General features: G+C 46.3%; 1 protein-coding gene across 2 annotated transcripts in view; it reads left to right on the plus strand.

Moving 5' to 3' along the window:
- usp47 (ubiquitin specific peptidase 47) overlaps positions 1-23118 on the plus strand; it is a 259715-nt gene that overhangs the window by 79187 nt on the left and 157410 nt on the right. The gene's annotated exons all lie outside the window — the stretch shown is intronic.

Here is a 23118-nt window from a genome sequence, read left to right on the forward strand (position 1 = left end):
GGTTGCAGGGGACGTGGGTGGTATTGGTAAATGTATACGCCCCGAACTGGGACGATGCGGGATTCATGAAGCGTATGTTGGGGCGTATTCCGGACCTGGGGGTAGGAAGCTTGATAATGGGTGGGGATTTCAACACTGTGTTGGACCCAGCACTTGGATCGCTCCAGATCCAGGACCGGAAAGAGGGCGGCTGCGGCCAAGGTGCTTAGGGGATTTATGGATTAGAAGAGGGGAGTAGATCCATGGAGATTTGACAGGCCTTTGGCCAGAGAATTTCTTTTTTCTCCCATGTACACAAGGCCTATTCCCGGATAGATTTTTTTGTTCTGGGCAGGGCATTGATCCCGAAAGTGGAGGGAACGGAGTATTCGGCCATAGCCATTTCAGACCACGCCCTGCACTGGGGTGGAACTAGAGTTGGGGGAGGAGAGGGGCCAACGCCCACTGTGGCGGTTGGATGTGGGACTGCTGGCAGACAAGGAAGTGTGCGGAGGGTGCGGGGGTGTATTGAAAGGTATTTGGAGGCCAACGACAACGGGGAAGTGCAGGTGGGAGTAGTATGGGATGCGTTGAAGGCAGTGGTCAGGGGAGAGTTAATCTCCATCAGGGCTCATAGGGAGAAGAGAGAGGGCAGGGAAAGGGAGAGGTTAGTGAGGGAGATTTTAAGAGTGGACAGGAGATATGCAGAGGCCGCCGATGAGGGACTACTCAGGGGGAGGCGAAGTCTCCAGACGGAGTTCGATCTGTTGACCACAGGGAAGGCAGAGGCACAGTGGAGGAAGGCATAGGGGGCGACATATGAGTATGGGGGAGAAGGCGAGCCGGATGCTGGCACATCAGCTCCGTAAGAGGATGGCAGCGAGGGAGATAGGTGGAGTCAAGGATGGAAGGGGAACTACGGTGCGGAGTGCGGTGAAAGTAAATGAGGCATTCAAGGCCTTCTATGAGGAGCTGTGCAGATCCGAGCCCCCAGTGGGAAAAGAGGGGATGCGACGATTGTTGGACCAACTGAGGTTCCCGAGTGTGGAGGAGCAGGAGGTGGCTGGTTTGGGGGCGCCAATTGGGTTGGAGGAGCTGATTAGAGGACTGGGGAGCATGCAGACAGGGAAGGCCCCCGGGACCGAATGGGTTCCCGGTGGAGTTCTATCGGAACTATGTAGACCTGTTAGCCCCGTTGCTGGTGAGGACTTTCAATGAGGCAAGGGAGGGGGGACCCTGCCCCCGACAATGTCGGCGGCGACGATCTCTTTGATCCTAAAGTGAGATAAGGACCCCACTGCAATGTGGGTCGTACAGGCCCTTGCTCCTCAACGTAGATGCTAAGTTGCTGGCAAAAATGCTGGCTACGAGGATCGAGGACTGTATCCCGGGGGTGATTCACGAGGACCAGACGGGATTTGTAAAGGGCAGGCAGCTGAACACCAATGTGCGGAGGCTCCTAAATGTGATTATGATGCCATCGGTGGAGGGAGAGGCAGAGATAGTGGCAGCTATGGACGCGGAGAAGGCCTTTGACCGAGTAGAGTGGGAGTATCTCTGGGAAGTGTTGTGGAGGTTTGGGTTCGGGGGAGGGTTTATTAGCTGGGTCAAGCTCCTATATAGAGCCCCGGTGGTGAGTGTGGTTACGAATCGGCGGAGGTTGGGAGTACTTCCGGCTGTATAGAGGGACGAGGCAGGGGTGCCCCCTGTCCCCCCTGTTGTTTGCATTAGCAATTGAACCTTTGGCCATGGCATTAAGGGAGTCCAGGAAATGGAGGGGGGTGGTCCGAGGGGGAGAGGAGCATCGAGTGTCGTTATACGCAGACGACCTGTTGCTGCATGTGGCGGATCCAGTGGAGGGGATGGGGGAGGTCATGCAGATTCTAAGGGAGTTTGGGGACTTTTCGGGCTATAAGCTTAATGTAGGGAAAAGTGAGCTCCTCGTGGTGCATCCAGGGGACCAGGGAAGAGGGATAGACGACCTACCGTTGAGGGCGGAAATACGTTTTCGATACCTGGGGATCCAGGTAGCTAGGAGCTGGGGGGCCCTGCACAAACTTAATTTGACGCGGCTGGTGGAGCAGATGGAGGAGGACTTCAAGCGATGGAACATGTTGCCACTCTCGCTAGCGGGCAGAGTACAGTCGATTAAAATGGTGGTCCTCCCGAGGTTTCTTTTTGTATTCCAGTGCCTTCCAATTGTGATCACCAAGGCCTTTTTTAAGAGGGTAGGCAGGAGCATTATGCGTTGTGTGGGCAAGCAAGACCCCAAGGGTAAGGAGGGGGTTCCTGGAGCGTAGTAGAGATAGAGGAGGGCTGGCGTTGCCGAATCTGTGTGGCTACGACTGGGCAGCCAACGTGGCGATGATCCGTAAGTGGGTGATGGAGGGAGAGGGGGCGGCATGGAAGAGGCTGGAGATGGCGTCCTGTAAAGGAACGAGCCTGGGGGCGTTGGTGATGGCACCGCTGCCGCTCTCGCCGACAAGGTACACCACGCGTCCGGTGGTGGCGGCAACGCTAAACATCTGGGGGCAGTGGAGACGACACAGGGGTGCGATGGGAGCCTCTGTGTGGTCCCCAATCAGAGATGGCCATCGGTTTGTCCCAGGAAGGATGGATGGGGGGTTTCAGAGCTGGCATCAGGCAGGGATTAGAAGAATGGGGGACCTGTTCATTGATGGGACGTTTGCGAGCCTAGGGGCGCTGGAGGAGATGTTTGGGTTACCCCCGGGAAACGCGTTCAAGTACATGCAAGTGAGGGCATTTGTGAGGCGGCAGGTGAGGGAATTTCCGCTGCTCCCGGCACAAGGGATTTAAGACAGGGTGATTTCGGGCGTATGGGTCGGAGAGGGTAAGGTGTCGACGATATACCAGGAGATGAAAGAAGAGGGGGAGGCTTTGATAGAGGAGCTGAAGGGTAAATGGGAGAAGGAGCTGGGGGAGGAGATTGAAGAGGGTCTGTGGGCTGATGCCCTGAGTAGTGTTAATTCTTCTTCATCGTGTGCCAGGCTGAGCCTGATATAGTTTAAGGTTATTCACAGAGCGCATATGACAGGGGCGAGGCTGAGTAGGTTCTTTGGGGTGGAGGACAGATGTGGGAGGTGCTCAGGAAGCCCAGCGAACCATGCCCATATGTTCTGGACGTGCCTGGCACTGGATGGGTTCTGAGGGGTGCTGCGAGAACTATATCTAAGGTGGTGAAAGTCCAGGTCAAGCCAAGTTGGGGGCTAGCACTATTTGGAGTGGCGGACGAGCCGGGAGTGCAGGAGGCGAAAGAGGCCAGCATTCTGGCCTTTGCGTCCCTAGTAGCCCGGCGAAGGATCTTGTTAATGTGGAAAGATGCGAAGCCCCCCAGTGTGGAAGCCTGGATAAATGACATGGCAGGGTTTATCAAGTTGGAGAGGATAAAGTTTGCCTTGAGAGGGTCTGTGCAGGGGTTCTCAGGCGGTGGCAACCGTTCCTAGACTATCTCGCGGAGCGTTAGATGCAGTTCGGTCAGCAGCAGCAGCAACCCGGGGGGGGGGGGGACATCTCTTTCTGGGGGGGGGGGGGGAAGAAGGGTGGACGGGGAAGGGTGGTTTTCTTGGGGGCACTTGAGCAAGAAAATACATAAATGTTCAGGAAAGTTGTTATGTGCGGGAGGAATCCAATGTACAAAGTTCTGTATTATGTTGATTTGTTTATGTCTTGCTATGCGACTTTTCTTTTCTTTTTGTTACGGGGGGGGGGGGGTTTGTATGGTTGAAAATTTTGTTGAAAAATTCTTAATATACATATTTTTTTAAAAAAGGAAATTACCCTAAACACCTCCTTCCAGTACTCCCCTAGCTTTGGACAGGACCAAAATATATGAATGTGATTAGCGAGCCCCCCCCCCCCCCCCCCCGCAACGCTCACACACATCCTCTACTCCTTCAAAAAATCGGCTCATCCTCGCCCTCGTGAGGTGCGCTCTATATACCACCTTCAGCTGTATCAGCCCCAACCTCGCAAATGAGGTGGAGGCATTCACTCTCCGGAGCACCTCACACCAGACCCCCTCCTCTATAACCTCTCCCAGCTCTTCCTCCCACTTTGCTTTGATCCCTTCCAGTGGTGCCTTATCCTCTTCCAAAATAGCTCCGTACACTGCTGACACTGCCCGTTTCTCCAGTCCCCTTGTCGTCAACACCTCCTCCAGCAATGTGGAGGCCGGTTCCTCTGGGAAGCTCTGTATCTCCTTCCTGGCAAAATCCCGAACCTGCATGTACCTAAACACTTCTCCCTGCTCTAGCCCATACTTCGCTTCCAGCTCCCTCAATCCTGCAAACCGACCCCAAAGAAACAAATCTTTTAGCATCTTAATTCCCTTCTCTTCCCATTTCCGAAAACTTCCATCCCACCTCCCTGGCTCAAATCTGTGGTTCCCCCGAATCGGCATTTACCTTGACCCTAAACCCAACCTGAAGTGTTGGCGAAACTGCCTCCAGATTTTCAATGAAGCTATTATTACCGGACTCCCTGAATATTTCCCCGGAGCTATTGGGAGTGGCGCTGTTGCTAGTGCCTTCAGCCCCGACCCCCTGCACAATCTCTCCTCCATTCTGACCCACTGAGAATCAACCCCTCTGACCCAGCTCCACACCTTCGCACGTTCGCCGCCCAGTAGTAGTACATCAGGTTCGGGAGACCCAAACCCCCTGCCTGCCTTCCCCTCTGTAGCAGCACCTTTCTCACTCTGGCCACCTTCCCTCCCCATATGAATGAGGTAATCCTTCCCTCAGTCTCCCTGAAAAAAGTCTTTGGCAGGAAAATCGGTAGACATTGAAAAATAAACAGGAATCGCGGCAACACATTCATTTTAACCGCCTGTACCCGACCCGCCAGTGACAGAGGAAGGCCGTCCCACCTTGCCAGATCGGCTTTCATTCTCCCCACCAAACTAGTGATGTTGTACCTGCGAAGCATCCCCCACTCCCGGGCAACCTGCACCCCCAGATATCTAAAATGAGTCCCTGCTCTACGGAATGGCGGCAGGCCCCCCTCCCCATCCCCACCCCCGGCCGAGACACCACAAAATACTCACCCTTGTCCAGGTTCAGCTAGTACCCCGAGCAAGACCCAAATACCCGCAGTAGCTCCAATATTCCTCCTATCGACTCACTCGGTTCCGACACATACAGCAGCACGTCGTCGGCATATAAGGACGCCCTATGCTCTATCCCCCCCCCCCCACACTATTCCTTTCCATGCTCCCGAACTTCTCAATGCGATGGCCAACGGCTCAATCGCAAGTGCAAACAGCAGGGGGGACATAGGACATCCCTGTCTCGTCCCACGGTGGAGAGAAAAGTATCTCGAACTGATATTATTTGTGCGGACACTCGCCTTCGGCTCCTTATATAATAACTTTACCCAGTTCACAAACCTTGGTCCAATCCCAAACTGCTCCAGCACTGCCATCAGGTACCCCCATTCTACCCGATCAAATACCTTCTCGGCGTCCAATGCCACAACTACCTCTGTTTCCTTCCCTTCCGCCGGTGCCGTAACAATGTTCAAAACCCCCCTAATGTTCGAAAACAGCTGCCTCCCTTTCACGAACCCCGTCTGATCCTCCCCTATCACCTTCGGGAGGCACTCCTCCAGCCTCCCCGCCAGTACCTTCGCTAACACTTTTGCGTCCACATTCAGAAGTGATATGGGCCTATACGACCCACACTCCGTCGGATCCTTATCTCTTTTTAGCAACAGTGAAATCGATGCCTGCCCCAAGGTTTGCAGCAATTCCCTATCACATCCTCAAACATCCCTACCATCAGGGGTGCCAACCTATCCTTAAATTTTTTATAATATTCGACCGGAAACCCATCCGGCCCTGCCACCTTCCCCGACTGCATCCTCCCAATCGCATCCTTTATCTCCTGCTCCACTATTGCTCCTTCTAATGTAGCCCTGTCCCCCTCCCCTAGCCTCAGGCACTCCAACCCATCTAGAAATTCCTGCATCTCACGGTCTCCCCCGGGTGGCTCTGACTTGTATAACCTCTCATAAAACGCCTCAAAAACCTTGTTAATCAGCACTGGAGCCACCACCAACTTCCCTGCCTTATCCTTCATCTGAAGAATTTCCCTTGCCGCTGCCTCCCTCCGGAGCTGACCTAACAAAAGCCTTATCTCCATGTTCATAAACTGCACCCCTTGCTTGTCTCAGTTGGCGCACCGCCTTCCTGGTGGACAGACAGTCGGTCGAAGCTCGCCTGTAGTTCCTTCCTCTTTTCCAGCTTCGTCGGGTCCCCATCCTCTACCTCCTATCTACCTCCAACATCTCATCTATTACCCTCTGCCGCTCCAACCTCTCCTCTTTGTCCACCCTGGCCTTAAACGAAATTACCTCAACCCTCACCACCGTCTTTAGAGCCTCCCAGACGACTGCCTTCGACACCTCACCCGTACAATTGAAACCTACATATTCCTTAATTACCTTTTCAATTTTCTCACAGAACACTTGGCTCCCCAAAAGCCCCACATCCAGTTTCCACCCCGGTCTCTGCGCTGCTCCCTTCTCCAGCACCATATCCACCCAATGTGGAGCGTGATATGACACTGCAATTGCAGAGTATTCCGACCCCTTGACTCCAGCCAGCAAAGCTTTCCCCACCACAAAAAAGTCGATCCGCGAGTATACCTTATGGACCGCTGAGAAAAATGAGTACTCCCGTTCCCTTGTGTGCAGGAACCTCCAAGGGTCCACCCCTCCCATTTCCACCATTAGCCTAGCCAGCGCCTTCGTCCCCCCCTGATGGGACCAGCGAGCGTGGCCGTGATCTATCCAACCTTAGCTCCTGCACCAAGTTCCAGTCCCACCCCCCCACCCCCCCCCCCCCCCCCACAATCCGCTCATGCGTGTCCAAGTCGGGAATAGCCCCAAACACCTTCCTCGCGAATCCCACATCGGCCCAATTGGGACCGTATACACTTAACAGCGCCACAAATCTCTCCTCCAGCGCCCCTGCCACAATCGCATATCTAACCCCCTGATCTGCCACCACCTTCTCCATCTGGAAGCGTACCCTTTTGCTGACCAACACCTCTACCCCTCGAGCCCTTCCATCAAATCCGAAGTGAAACACTTGGCTAACCCAGCCCTTTTTTAAGTCTCACCTGGTCCTTCACCCTCAAGTGAGTCTCCTGCAGCATTGCTACATCGGCTTTCAAACTTTTAAGATGCGCATGCACCCTTGACCTCTTGACTGGACCTCCTAACCCTCTCACGTTCCACGTGACTATCCTTACTGGGGGTCTCTCACCCCCCCCCCCCCCCCCCCCCCTCCCCCCAACCTTTCTTATCCACCATCACCATACCACCGGGCCCTGCCCCATAAGCCTGACCCGTCCCTGTCCATTGTTAACATCGAACCCCTTCCTCCCCCTCCCAAGAACCCCCCCCTACAAAACCATCCCCCAACATCCATCCCTCCACCCCCTCTTGCTCGCCTCGTAGGCCCATTGAAACCTGCTATCCAGGCTCCAACGTCCGCAGCCCCCTTCTCACCTCGCCCCCGTTCACTAACTGACTTTAGTTAGCTAGCGCGGATGGCTCCCCCCGCCAAGACCTCTCGCCCCCTTCCACCCAGTCCCAGAGAAAGAAACTCCAAAACAAACCCAACAATCCAACCCCTACAATTCACTAACATAACATTTAACCGTCGCAACACAGAACGCCATTAACTTAAACTCTGTAACAATGCAAAGAGAAGTAAATTTCAATACAAATCAGTAAAAAGAAAGTTGTAACATTTGTACATTTTCCAGCCGCTCAAACACAGTCCACCGTCTCTCTTCCAGTTCCGCTCTTCACGTCTGTCCCAAGCCTTCTGCCCTCACGAACGCCTCAGCCGCCTCCGCTGTCTCAAAATAAAAGTCTTTGCCGTTATATGTTACTCTCAACTTCGCCGGGTACGCCACACCAAATCGCACCCCCTTCTTGTGCAAAGCCGCCTTCACTCGCCCAAATGCCGCTCGTCTTTTTGCCAACTCCACCGTCAAGTCCTGGTAGATCCGAACCGCAGTACCATCCGACAGCACCTCACGCTCCTGCTTCGCCCAGCTTAATACCTTCTCCTTCATGCAAAACTTATGGAAGCAGATAATTACTGCCCTTGGTGGCTCTTTCACTTTGGGCTTCGGCCTTAATGACTGGTGAGCTCGGTCTAGCTCGTACAGGGTGGGGCTCTCGCCCTCCCCCATCAGCTCCGCCAACTTCTTAGCGAAGTATTGCGTTGGCCTTGGGCCCTCTGTCCCTTCGGGCAAGCCCACAATTCTCAAATTGTCCCGCCTTGAGCGGTTTTCCAAGTCTTCCAGCTTTGCTCGGAGTCCTCTGTTAACCTCCACCACCCTCCGCAGCTCGTCCCCCATCGAGGTGACCTGGTAGCTGTGTCGTGTCACGGCCTCCTCCACCTCCTTCATCTTCTCGCCCTGCTCTCTCACCTCGGCCAATGCCTTTGCCACCTCCACCCTCATCAGGCCGATTGCCTCCTCCACCAATGACCTCAGCACGACCGCTGTCTCTTTCCTCAAGGTCTCAATATGCCTCACAAACTGTTTTTCCAGCTCCACCGCCATGACCTCGGTCATCTTCTCCACCGTAAGTAGTGCGGCCCCGCCTTGCAGTTCGGCTTCCGCCATCCTGTCAACACTTTTGCTCGTCTTCTCCTTCGGTGGCGAACCCACGTTTCCTCCTTTCTTCGACGCTGCTCTTCGCATCCTTTAGCGGCTTATTGTTTTTTATCTTCTTTCTTTTCTCCTCTCTCCCCCTTCACCCTCCTGTCCTTCATCAATCTGACATTTTTTTTTTTTTTTTTTTTGAAAAAAAAAACTTTCACCAAACTTCCTTAAACCTTCTTTCTTTCTCCTCTGCATTCACCCAGAGCTCCCCTGGGACCAGGCTGCAACCTTCTTTCTTCTTCCTAGGTGGGAGCCATCCGGCGTGGAGCACCCTCCCTACATAGTGCCCTGGCCTCAGGCCTGCCGCCTCAGCCTCCTCGTAGCTCCGTATTTGCTTTTACTTAAACCAGACCTTATTTCAATATACCTAAAACGTAATAAATTCCTTTTGCTGTATTGGGGAAGTTGTGTTTTCAAGTTTTGTTTTCTTTTAATCAAAATGTGATTTTGAAGGAGACAAATTATTTTGGGCTGAAATTAGCTTGGCTGATCGAGGGTCTTTAAAATATATTTGCACAGCACTGGTGGTTTTGGTCGTTATTTACGCTCTGCTTTTGATGTGGGATGAGAGAAGAACTAGCTAAGGTAGACTGGGAGCAAAGACTTCATGGTGAAGCAGTTGAGGAACAGTGGAGAACCTTCCGAGCGATCTTTCACAGTGTTCAAAAAGGTTCATACCGACAAAAAAGAAAGACGGTAGAAAGGGGAAAAATCGACCGTGGATATCTAAGGAGGTGAGGGAGAGTATCAAATTGAAGGAAAAAACATACAACGTGGCAAAAATTAGTGGGAGACTAGAGGACTGGGAAGTCTTTAGGGGACAACAGAAAGCTACTAAAAAAGCCATAAAGAAGAGTAAGGTAGACTATGAATGTAAACTGGCTCAGAACATAAAAGCAGATAGTAAAAGCTTCTACAAATATATAAGACAAAAAAGAGTGGCTAAGGTAAATATTGGTCCTTTGGAAGATGAGAAGGGAGATTTAATAATAGGAGACTGGGAAATGGCTGAGGAGCTGAACAGGTTTTTTGGGTCAGTCTTCACAGTGGAGGACACAAATAACATGCCAGTGACTGATGGAAATAAGGATATGATAGGTGAGAACCTTGAGATGATTGTAATCACTAAGGAGGCAGTATTGGACAAGCTAATGGGGCTAAAGGTAGACAAGTCTCCTGGCCCTGATGGGATGCATCCCAGAGTTTTAAAAGAGATGGCTAGGGAAATTGTAAACGCACTAGTGATAATTTATCAAAATTCACTAGACTCTGGGGTGGTCCCAGAGGATTGGAAAGTAGCAAACGTGACACCACTGTTTAAAAAAGGAGGTCGCAGAAAGCGGGTAATTATAGGCCGGTAAGCTTAACTTTGGTTGTAGGGAAAATGCTGGAATCTAGCATTAAGGAGGAAATAGCGGGGCACCTGGAGGGAAATTGTCCCATTGGGCAGACGCAACATGGGTTCACAAAGGGTAGGTCGTGTCTGACTAATTTGGTAGAACTTTTTGAGGACGTTACCAGTGCAGTAGATAACGGGGAGCCAATGGATGTGGTATATCTGGATTTCCAGAAAGCTTTTGACAAGGTGCCACACAAAAGGTTGCTGCATAAACTAAAGATGCATGGCATTGAGGGTAAAGTGGTAGCATGGGTAGAGGATTGGTTAACTAACAGAAAGCAGAGAGTGGGGATGAATGGGTGTTTCTCTGGCTGGCAACCTGTAACTAGTGGGGTCCCTCAAAGATCAGTGTTGGGCCTGCAGTTGTTCACAATTTACATAGACGATTTGGAGTTGGGGACCAAGTGCAATGTGTCAAAGTTTGCAGACGACACTAAGATGAGTGGTAAAGCAAAAAGTGCAGAGGATACCGGAAGTCTGCAGAAGGATTTGGATAGGTTAGGTGAATGGGCTAGGGTCTGGCAGATGGAATTCAATGTTGCCAAGTGTGAGGCTATCCATTTTGGGAGGAATAACAGCAGAATGGATTATTATTTAAATGGTAAGATGTTAAAACATGCTGCTGTGCAGAGGGACCTGGGTGTGCTGGTGCACGAGTTGCAAAAAGTTGGTGTGCAGGTGCAGCAGGTGATTAAGAAGGCTAATCGAGTTTTGTCTTTCATTGCTAGAGGGATGGAGTTCAAGACTAGCGAGGTTATCCTGCAATTGTATAGGGTGTTGGTGAGGCTGCATCTGGAGTATTATGTTCAGTTTTGGTCTCCTTACCTGAGAAAGGACATATTGGCACTGGAGGGAGTGCAGAGGAGATTCACTAGGTTGATCCCAGAGTTGAGGGGATTAGATTATGACGAGAGGTTGAGTAGACTGGGACTGTACTCATTGGAGTTTAGAAGGATGCGGGGGGATCTTATTGAAACATATAAAATTATGAAGGGAATAGATAGGATAGATGCGGGCAGGTTGTTTCCACTGGTCGGGGAAAGCAGAACTAGGGGGCATAGCCTCAAAATAAGGGGAGGTAGATTTAGGACGGAGTGTAGGGGGAACTTCTTCACCCAAAGGGTTGTGAATCTCTGGAATTCCTTGCCCAGTGAAGCAGTTGAGGCTCCTTCTTTAAACGTTTTTAAGAAAAAGATAGATGCCTTTCTAAAGAATAAAGGGATTCGGGGATATGGTGTACGGGCCGGAGAGTGGAGCTGAGTCCACAAAGATCAGCCATGATCTCATTAAATGGCGGAGCAGGCTCGAGGGGCCAGATGGCCTACTCCTGTTCCTAGTTCTTATGTTCTTATGTTCATGTTTGTAGATAACATTTTAAATAAACTACCTCTACACTATATACAACACAAATTTCATGGTGGGCATGGAATTTATGAGCAGGAGTAGGTCCTTCGAGTCTGCTCCTTCTTTCAGTAAGGTCATGGCTGATCTGGTTGTTGTCTGAATTCCACTTTGCTGCTTGTCTGCCATAGCCCTTGATCCTCTTGAGTATGAGAAATACAATCTGGGACACAAATAAGCTTACTCTAATGATCTGAAATTCTGTCGATGCTCTTGCATATAATTTGCAGCACAGAAACAGACCATTTGACACATTTGGTCCACATCAGGGTTTGTCTTCTATACGAGCCTCCTCCAGCTCTATTTCATTGAACCTTATTGGCATATCTGGTTGGAAGATGAGGTTAAGGCCAAGTGGGCGGAGGAGTTGGGGATGGCGCTGAGGGAGGGACTTGGTTGTGAGGTGCTGCGGAGGGTGAATTCCTCAACTTCATGCGTGAGGCTGGGGTTGATGCAGTTGAAGGTGGTGCACAGGGCACATTTGATGAAGTCAAGGATGAGCCGGCTGTTTGAGGGGGAGAGGATGCTTGCAAATGGTGTGGGCGGGCATAGGCTAATCATGTGCACGTGTTCTGTTCCTTCCCAAAGTTGAAGATATTTTGGGGGTCGTTTTTCTGCACCATGTCGATGACCCTGCATGTGGATTTGTAGCCGGGTCTCCTGGGGCATATTCAGGGTGTCGGATCTGCCGGAGTTGCAGGTGGGAGTGGGGGCAGATGTTTTAGCCTTCACCTGGTTGATTATTTGCAGGTGGATTCTCTTGCTAAAGGGGGCAAATGAGGGGTTCCACAAGAGATGGGGTTGGTTTAATTTGAATTTTGGAGAACTGTATATAGAACTCTAAATGTAAAGTATTCAATTTTGTAGTTAGAATTTAGTTTAAAACCTATTTCTTTCACCAAGGCTTTGGTCATACTGTGTCTGAATCTGCTCCTGTGAGAAAGAAGTCTTTAATATGTTACGGTCACTATGTACATTCAGACTGTTGTAAATGTGCTCTGTGATTGTCAAGGAATTCAACCAGAAGACACCAGATGAGCCACTGAGATGGTTGCTGCCTTCTTAGTTAATCCAAAACTTTTACTGAGATTTTGACTTATTGAATTTACTTGAAAGTGCTTTAGTTTAGTTTGTTATATTTCTGCAGCTATTTCATAAAAGGAGATGCTTTTGTTTGTGAGAACTCTTTCAAACAAACAAGTGAGCAGGTGTTTGAGTTATGTAGTGCCTGCAGTACATAACTATTATCTGTTGTTAAAAATATGCCTAATCTGATAATACTGCCAAATTCACGGTGTGAGAATTAAGGCTGTAAGCAAAGCTGAAATACTTTTAATGTAATGCATAGTTATTTTTAGAAAGCTTATTGAAGCAGCCTGTAGCTTTAGTGATTTGATTGGTTATTTGAACTACTTGAGAACGGCAGGACGAATGAACTGCTTTATTATACCTGTGTCATGGTGTTAAGAGAATGGAAAGGCTAAAGATTGTAGCAAATGTGATAATTGTGGATATTAAGTGCTCTTAATCTAGTCCGCCCTCTGGTTAAAGCCACACTGACATCCTGACTAGTGTGTCTGCAACACAAGCTACCTAAAAGCAAAATAACAACTATTTTGTGAAGGGGTCTCTCTCTCACTCTCGCATGACTTCATGAAACTATGGTTAGATTTGGGTCACTGGCCGTTGTTGATTTTTGTTGGGAGTCAGAGCGATGGAACCAAGGGTGTTGGAATCTGGAAAATTTAGCAGTAAAGGAAAAGCATCTGCTAAATACAGATGTGCAACAAAGACTTCTTTTCAATGGAAGGCAAGCGAGAGCTACTATTTTGTTGGATTACCTTTTCTATGTTGTAGTTGATGTTGGCTATTAAGAAATGCAATGATTTCAGTCTGGAGTTTGTGTATTGGCACTGGGTTCAGCATGTATAACTTTAGAAGAGGGAACTACTTTATCTGTGAACTACAGATAATTTGGTCTGAATTGAAAGTGTTTATTCAATTCAGGTTGGTTTTTGAACTGCATGTGTGAAACCTGCTGGGGCACGCCTAACTAAGTTGGAACTTCTAAAAGAGACCCAAAAGCATATGTTGTGAGGGGGGAAATAATCTTTAACAAGAATGAAATATTTACAAGTCACATGTAGCAGGAGAGACTTACCTCAAAAAAACTAGAAGTGGGGGGGGAAATAATTAGACTATTTGTGGAAAAGAATGTAGAGAATTTACTTGAAAACGCGAAGGCAACATCTAATTTTGACATGCGGGAAAAAAGCCTGAATTGGGGAATTATGGTCCAGTAACATTTACCATGTGGGAAAATGTATCTAAGGTGGATTTCGAACAGTCTCATAAGTCTTGCTGAGATGGTTAATTCTCACGCAGGAATTATCCAGTGGATGTAATTCTGATATTTAAGAATGTGTACTTTGCAAAATGTTTTAAAGGCAAAAGAAGAGGCTAGCTAGAATAAAGGTAAGTGAGATTGATTACTGAGGTAACAAAACAGTTGATGCTAATTGGCAATAGCCACTGCTGTTAACTGAAAGTTTGTCCTGGGTGCTCTGATGTAGAGCTGTAGTAAGTACTCTTTGTAATGTGTAGAAAATGCTGATGGTAGCAAACTTCGTTGCTAGTTGATTAGCATATTTGTGATTAATAACAGCCAAAGAGACTAGGACTAGTTAAGTGGTTTGGTCAAAGTATGGGAGATTAATAATCTTTATTAGTTTCACAAGTAGGCTACATTAACACTGCGATGAAGTTACTGTGAAAATCCCCTAGTCGCCACACTTCGGTGCCTGTTCGGATACACTGAGTGAGAATTCAGGGTTTCCAATTCACCTAGCAAGCATGTCTTTCGGGACTTGTGTGAGGAAACCGGAGCACCCTGAGTAAACTCACGCAGACACGGTGAAAACGTGCAGACTCCGCACAGACCGTGACCCAAGCCGGGAATCGAACCCGGGTCCCTGGCTCTCTGATAATTAGTTGAACCTAAATCCTCTTTTCAACTTTAGTAATGGTTCAGAGTTTGTGATCAAGCCTAATAAATTCATAGCATCCAATAATCCATATCTCTGAGCACATGGAAAACGTTACTCCCCTGGGTCACCTTTTATTTCACCCTGTGCAGTATCCTGAATATCTCCTTGTAGCTCAAATTCCCAGTTTCGTATTAGTTGCTCTGTTCATGCCAACATTGAGCTCACACCACTATTGACGACTATTGATGAAAATTTTCCACAATTGTGCAGAACCACTGTTTTATAGAACTAGCTGCCAATCCTGGGACTAGTGTTCTATCCTTCGCTTACGTGCTAAGGGTAAGCCCACCTTGCAACAACAGTATAAATTTGGGGTCGGCACCTGACCTGACCCCATACAGCAGTGCAGAATTAGTAAAGCAATCAGTCTTAGATTGTGTATTACCAGTACAATGTCAGCATATGTTTAAAAAGGGCCACTTGAGAAAGTAAGGGAGTATGGGGTGAAAGCTCCTTGAACAACAGCAACTTATGGTCTAACAGTACCTTTAACATAATAAAACATCCCAAGGTGCTACACAGGCCTTTTATAAAACAAAATGTGACACTGCCTTGTACGGAGATATCAGGTAAGTTTACCAAAAGCTTGGTCAAAGTGGTAGGTTTTAAGAAGTGTCTGAAGTTAGAGGGGTGAGAGGTCTAGGGAGGGCATTCCAGAACTCTACTTTGGGGCAACTGAAAGCACAGCCACCAATGGTAGAACAATTAAAATTGGGAATGCACAAGAAGTTAGAATTAGAAGAGTGCAGATAACTCGGGTTTGTGGAGCTGGAGGAAATTACAGAGATAGGGAAGGGTAAGTCCATGGAGAGATTTGAAAACAAGGATGAGAATTTTATAATCAAGTTGTTGCTTAACTGGGAGCTCATGTACATCAGCAAAGGCAAGAATGGGAGGAGCAACTTGCTGTGAACTAAGATACAGGCAGCAGATTTTGGATAACCTCAAGTTTACAGAGGATAGAATGTGGGAGAAAAGCCATGCGTGCATTGGAATAGATGCATGTAGAGGTAACCAAGGCTGGAACAAGGGTTTCAGCAGCAAGTGAATTGAAGCGGAACAAAGTCGAGAGACTTTAAGGAGATATAACTAAATGGTGTTAGTGATGACATGAGTATGAGATTGATAGCTAGGGGAGGCAGTGGCTTAGTGGTACCATCGGATTAGTAATTCAGATATCCAAAGTCATGCTCTGGGGACCTGGGTTCAAATCCCATCAAGGCAGATGGTAAAATTTGAATTCAATAAAAATCTGGAATTAAAGTTTAGAAGGTGACCATGGAATCATTGTCGCTTAAAAAACCCCATCTGGTTCACTAATGTCCTTTCGGAAGGAAATCTGGCCTACATGTGACTCCAGATCCACAGCAATGTGATTGACTCTTAAATGCCCTGAGGGATGGGCAATAAATGCTGGCCCAGCCAGCGATGCCCACATTCCACAAACACATTTTTAAAAAAGAGCTAATCTTGAGATCAAATGTGGCACAGAAGTTGCGAACAAACTGGCTTAATCTCAGATAGTTACCAGGGAGAGGGATAAGTTGGTGACTAGGGAACCAGTTTGGAAAGGGCACAAAACAAATGGCTTCATTCTTCAATATTTAATTGGAGGAAATTTCTGGATGTCAGACAAGAAGTCTGATAATTTACCATTGGTGGACGAGTCGAGAGAGATTATGGTGAGATGTAGCTGGTACATGTGTGAACTCATGCTTTGCCTTCAGATGATGTCACAGACAAGCAGCATCCAAATGAGAAATAGGAGAGAGCCAAGGACTGATCCTTGGGGACACCAGAGTAACTGCCTGGATAGTTTTTGAAGCTACTTCTATTCACTTAAAAATATTTAGAATTGGCCCTTTTGAGCATTTAAATATCAATTGTTGGGAGAGGAACTCTCTGGGATAGAATTGTTTCAATCAGGAAATATAAATGGGTACTCGCCATCAACTCTCCTGCTGAGGCAGCCAAGCTTTTTCAGTGTTGGAGATTGCATTGAGCACATAATGAAATGAAATGAAATGAAAATTGCTTATTGTCACAAGTAGGCTTCAAATGAAGTTACTGTGAAAAGCCCCTAGTCGCCACATTCCGGCGCCTGTTCGGGGAGGCTGGTACGGGAATTGAACCGTGCTGCTGGTCTGCCTTGGTCTGCTTTAAAACTATCCAGATTCCTCACCTGTGTTGTGTCCTGTATTACCATTTATTTTTCATATTCCACTTTGCTTATTTCCTTTATCATAATCTCAATGGCTTGTACTAATTGATATTAACATTTGCCATATGGGTCTAACTCCTTTACAAAAACAAAATACCCCTGTATAATGGATGTTGGAAATGTGAAATCAAATGCTGCCAAAGCTTGGCATTGCTGACAGCTCCTTTGGAAAGAGGAAGGTAGGGCCAGATAATTCTACTTGTCCTCTCTACAGATGCTGCTTTGCGTGTTCAGTGTTTTCAGCAATTTCTCTTCCCCCTCTTATCTATTCAGATCTCTCTTTAGTTTGCTAGTTTTATGTTGTTTCCAACACTCTTCTATTTTCCATTGCTAATATAGTTTTCTGTCCTCACTTTCAAATAATTATGTAGTGTGTAAACAGTAAAAACTTTTAACATGTCCCTAAATATTTTTTTCGTTCTAATTAGTTGAGACCAGGTGTAGTGTTCAGGTGAAGTGGTTTTTTTGTTTGGGGAGGGGGAAGTTGGGGGCTGCGGGGAGAGACGGGGAAAATATAGATCCGGGCATGCTCGTATGATTTTGTCACCATTTTAAAGTCAAATATCCTGTTCTTAGTGTTTCTGTTATAACTTACTGTCCCCACATTCATGAAGGAAATGGCCTATGTAAACCTGTCATGCAATAATTGCATCCTCTAACCTGTAATGATGCTGCAGTGGCTCCACTGTGAAGGGTATCCAGGCAGTCCTTGGACTTGCAACATAACTGGTTCCTGAAAATCGCATTATAAGTTGAAATGTCGTAAGTTGGAACCGATTTCCCCATCGGAATAATGTCATAAACGAGGGATTGGTTTCTGAACCAAGGCCGGAAATCACTCATGGGGCTCCCAGTGATGTTCAATGCTCTTTAACTGTTGCTCTCTCAAGTCAATGAAGCGAGTATTGATGCCTGTACGCCTTAGCACAAGTTCCTCAATTAATATGGGTGATATAATGAAGCCATCGATCACTGTCGGTTGCCTGTTTAACCTTGAGCATCTGTGAATCTGAGCTCTTATTAAATACAACAGATGTGTATAAGTGTGTTAAAATCATGAAGGTTGTACCAAAAAAATTTAACGGAATAAAACACTTGTTTATAACCTAACAAAGAAATTTCAACCTGACCAGTCATCCAGAGGTGCAACACAGAACTTCAATGCGCATGTTTGAACGTGCTGGCGTGGCATCGAAATGCGGTGTCAATTTATAAACGCTGTAAGTGCCGTTGGTCGTAACTCAAACGTCACAAAGTTGAAGACTGCTAGTACTGCAATTATATTTTGACTTTCTGGCAGAGGCCGTTTCCAATATAAATGTGGACATGGAAATTTATAATAAAAGTTGACAGGTCACGCATATATTTTTAGAAACTCATCTCTGTCCTCTGAGTCACTTGTAGATTTCTGCTTAATTTTCCCATGCCTGAAAAAAATTTGTTTCCTTCTTTCTCTCCTATACTTTATCGTTGGATATATAATGTTTTGTGATGAATTATTTAAAGTGTATTGTCCCTTCCAACAATGAAGCTATTTATTTTGCAATGTTCTGCTCATCCAAAAAATATTCTTATTAAATTTGAGAGTCTTCGTTATATTAATTTTTTCTATCATAACTAGAACATACAGTGCAGTAGGAGGTCATTTGGCCCATCGAGTCTGCACCAACCCACTTACGCGCTCACTTCCACCCTATCCCCGTAACCCAATAACCCCGCCTTACCTTTTTGGTCACTAAGGGCAATTTATCATGGCCAATCCACCTAACCTGCATATCTTTAGACTGTGGGAGGATACTGGAGCACCCGGAGGAAACCCACGCAGACACGGGGAAAACGTGCAGACTGCACAGACAGTGGCCCAGCGGGGAATCGAACCTGGGACCCTGGCGCTGTGAAGCTACAGTACTAACCACTGTGCTGCCCATAGTCTTTGTTTTGTGTCAGGCAATGACCACCCCCCACAAGAGATAATCTAATCATCTCCCTTGACATTCCATGGCATTATCATCACTGAATTCCCCCACCATCAATATCCTTGGGGGGGGGGTGGGGTGGTGGGGGGGGGGGGGGGGGGGGTTACCATTGACCGGAAACATACCTGGATCAGCCATATAAATGCTGTGGATATAAGAGCTGGTCAGAGATTGGGAATTCTGTCGTGAAAAACACAACTCCTGACTCCTCAAATCTTGACTCCCATCTACTTGGCAAATGCCAGAGGTCTGATGGGATACCCTCACCTTGCCTGGATGAGTGCAGCTCCAACAACATTCAATAAAGTCAACAGGACAATGCAGGCCCCTTGATCACCCCATCCCACACCTTAAACATGAATTCCCTCCATGATCAGTGCAATGAGGAAGCTGTGTATACCTTCTACAAGATAAACAGCAATTTGTCACGCTTCCTTTGACAACACCTTCCACAGTTACAACCTCAACCACCGAGAAGGACAAGGACAGCAGATGTATGGGAACCCCACCACCTGCAAGTTCTTCTCCAAGTCACACACACTCCTACACTCCTGCCTTGAAACTATGTTGCAGTTCCTTCACTGTCTCTGGGTCAAAAACCTGGACCTCCCTCCCTAACAGCTACTGTGGGTGTACAACTTGTTTCCAAATAGATTCAGAATGCAGATGAAGCAACAGGAAAGTTAAGAAAACATTTCCGCATACACATGCTGCCAAATCCATTGTTCAAATTGATTTTTGTAATTATTGACGAGCATTCCAATAACTCAACAACCACCATATAATTCTGACAAAATGTACATGGAAGTGACATTTGAAGAGAGGTATGCCATGAAACTAACCTCACCACTTGGGACAGCCCAATATATGAACTCATAAAGAGCTATCCAAATGGGAACAGAGTTCATGCAAATTTTGTCTTATATTCCCAATCAACATTGTTAAAAGCTGATAACTCAGTTTCATATGAAATTCAGTTTGGTATTCTGCAATAGGAAGATGTGTGGATGAAAAACTTTTCAAATAATCCTCTGAAGCCGGTGACAATGTTAGAGTTTATTTTGTATATGACAGAAAGCTCCCTGCGTTTGACCATAACCTACCATGAACATTTATCTAAATTTTCTTTCGTATATCCATCCAGTTTCACTGTATCGAGTTGACAATTTATTTGGGGACATTGGCAGTTTTCAAATTTTGTCTTTTGTCTAGAGTTTGTATGTTCAAATTAGACAAACATCAGCCATAATAGATTCTTTAATTATCCACTAAGGCTAACGTTTGAGGACCAGTCACCAAGTGGGACAACTGTTAAAACCATTTTATAATTAATTCCCAATAATACTTTCAAAATGTCTCTGCTAATAGTGAAGAGGAATGAAATTTTTTTTAAAATTGACATTTTTGCAAAAGTGCAGGTGCACACACATTTGCCTATGAATTGATTTGTGCAGTGCTTAAATACCAATGCACCAATCTAAACATTTTCCTATTTGCTAGTCTGCCACGAAGAATTTGCAGTAGAAATATGACAAATTTGACTTCCCAAAGACTGAGATGGATTTTATATTAAATTCTTATGGTTTGACAGAATTTATGCAGGTAGTATTAATTCCTTAAAGCATAAAATGTGATACTGTGATTGAATTTCAACATTGTAGCTGGTAAAATAATTCTGATCAGTGTGTTCTGTTATTTGATGGCAATTTGGTTACCAAGATTTTAACTTTTATGTTGATTTCATTGAACTTTGTTCATACATTCAAAAATACATTACAAGCTTAATCATACTGTAGTTTCATTATGACAGTGCAGTGCAGCAAAATTACCATCTAGTGTTTGTTTTAAAACAAAATGATGCTCACTCATCAAACTTTATTACAACAATTTTGCTTTGTAAAATTACACTCCAATCTAATCTCTGCTTACTTGGAAGTTTCCTGTTTTTTAATATTCTGGCATGCGTTTCCCGTTGCGTACCTTTCAATAAAGACCTAAATTCTTATTTCATCAAGTTTGTAATTTCATGTATTATGCGTCTTAGGGGATGTTCTGGAGTTGCAGACAAAGCATTTTTGATGAAATGAAGAAAAAGTTCTCTCAGGTAGTATTGGAGTTGTATTGAATGGCAAGTGTAAACACTGTGAATGATTGGTATGCTGCAATGTTACTTTGGCTGTGACAGGCATGGTCTGGGTTTTGTGGTTTGCTGTGACAATCTTAATACTAATCCTGCTTCCTGTTAAACTTATGAATATATTGAAATTTGCTGAAACTTGATTGGACAAAGCAAGACCATATTCTCTCTGCCCATTTATCATTCAGCCAATGATACCCTTGCTCCTGTATATATAAATTCCTGCTCCTGTCTTGCATAATACCCTAAGGTTTGCACAGTAATAGTAATTCCTTCCCCATACACCTCTGAAAATTTACAAGTGCCAAGTATTTTGCTTTCCTAACATGCTCATGTCAGACCTCTCGTAACATTTTAAAGGAAGCTTTTTGATGATTTCTGCTGTTTCCATGCCTCTGAGCTGCTTTTGCATCGTATTCCTGTTGGCTTCAGCCTCTCACCTGGAAATGTGTGGTCTGTTTTGAATCTGCAATAGGCTCAAAGCCCAGCAACCCTTAAATAAGGTATAATCTATCTTTTTTCAGGGTAAATAAAAGCTAGGTTTATTTTAAATTTGTGAGGATTTGTGTTCCTAAACAGACATGATAAATACTTGAGATAATGGGAGCGAGGATGAGAGATTTAGTCTCCGACTCAGACTCAATAATTCCAAGGTGGATATCTCAACTTCAACCCTAGTAATTGCAACGTATCTCTGCTGTATCCCAACAACCCAGGCTTTAAAAAACATATAATTTCATTAACATTTTTCAGTTTATAAAATAGAAAAAAAATAAACAAATTTACTTACATCAACCATTTTTTAAAAAAAGGAAAAATAGAACAACCCCATCAGAAAACCTAAATTCCCTCCACCCCCTGAACAATTAGAGGTGACCAATTCCTTGAAATAAATAATAAAAGGTTACCATCTCCAATAGAACCCCTCGATTGCTCCCCTCGTTGTACTTTTAACGTCCCATGTGACTAGTCTGATGATCAGGGGTCTCTCCCTCCCCCCCCCCCACCCCACCCCAAACCACCGTCACCGATTCAGCCATTTCCACTGAGGAATTGTCCCGTTCTTCCTCTAAATTCCTAGAACCAGGACTTGCCCAAGATGGCCACCAATCAAGACAAAGAAAAACCCATGGTCACTCTACCAACAGCACTCTACCCTCTTCTCCCCCCCCCCCCACATCCCAACCTACAAACATGAGCTACCTCCCAAAGAACAATACTCCCTGTTCGCCAACCAAACAAATTGCTAGGCTCATGAAAATCTGTCTAAACCGATCCAACAGGCCGCAGCCCCCTATCCCCACCTCAGTCTGGTCCTCTAGCTGGGACATAACTGCTTGTGAGGTAGCTCCGCCAGGGCAACGAACAAAGAAAAAAAAGAGTAGCTCCCCTCACCCACCTCTGTTACAAAGGAATAACTGAAACCAAAGCCCTTGTAATTCCCAACATCCCACCATGGGCCATGTATTATCCATATTGCTGCCATAGCCATTACCCCCGACTACATTGCCCCCCGCTGTTCCCCCAAACAACATATACACTGGACATTCCCCGCTCCCTCCAATACAGAATAAGAAACCCAAATAACCAGAAATGTATACTGAATACTGAAACATCCCCAGGCAAGCCCCTCCCACCCACAGCCATTAAAGTCCCGTTCAAACCCCATCAATTAAGTCCAAGTCCTTCTTCCTTGACAAAAACCTCCTCCTCTGATGTATCGAAAAATGCATACAGTCCAGACAAATCATTTTATGCATGAAAATAAACATAGGACATACATAAATACACAATGTAAATACATAGACACGAGCATCGGGTGAAGTACACAGAAGTGCAGTACTAAATGGAGAAGATATGTGAAGAGATCAGATCAGTCCATAAGAGGGTCATTCAGATCTCTGGTAACAGCTGGGAAGAAGCTGTTTTTGAATCAGTTAGTGCATGTTCTCAGACTTTTTTACCCCCTGCCCGATGGCAGAAGTTGGAAAAGTGAATAAGCCGGGTGGGAGGGGTCTTTGATTAACCTGCTTAGTCTAATAATTAGACTTTCCCAAGGCAGCGGGCAGTGTAGACCGAATCACTGGATGGGAGGTGGATTTGCTTGATGGACTGGGCTGTGTTCATGACTCTGTAGTTTCTTACGGTCTTGCGTCGAGTAGTTGCCACACCAGGTTGTGATGCAGCCAGATGGGATGCTTTCTATGGTGCATCTGTAACAGTTGGCAAGAGTCAAAGTGGACATGCAGAATT

This window comes from Scyliorhinus torazame, chromosome 10, assembly GCF_047496885.1.
Source record: "Scyliorhinus torazame isolate Kashiwa2021f chromosome 10, sScyTor2.1, whole genome shotgun sequence".
Lineage (NCBI taxonomy): Eukaryota > Metazoa > Chordata > Chondrichthyes > Carcharhiniformes > Scyliorhinidae > Scyliorhinus > Scyliorhinus torazame.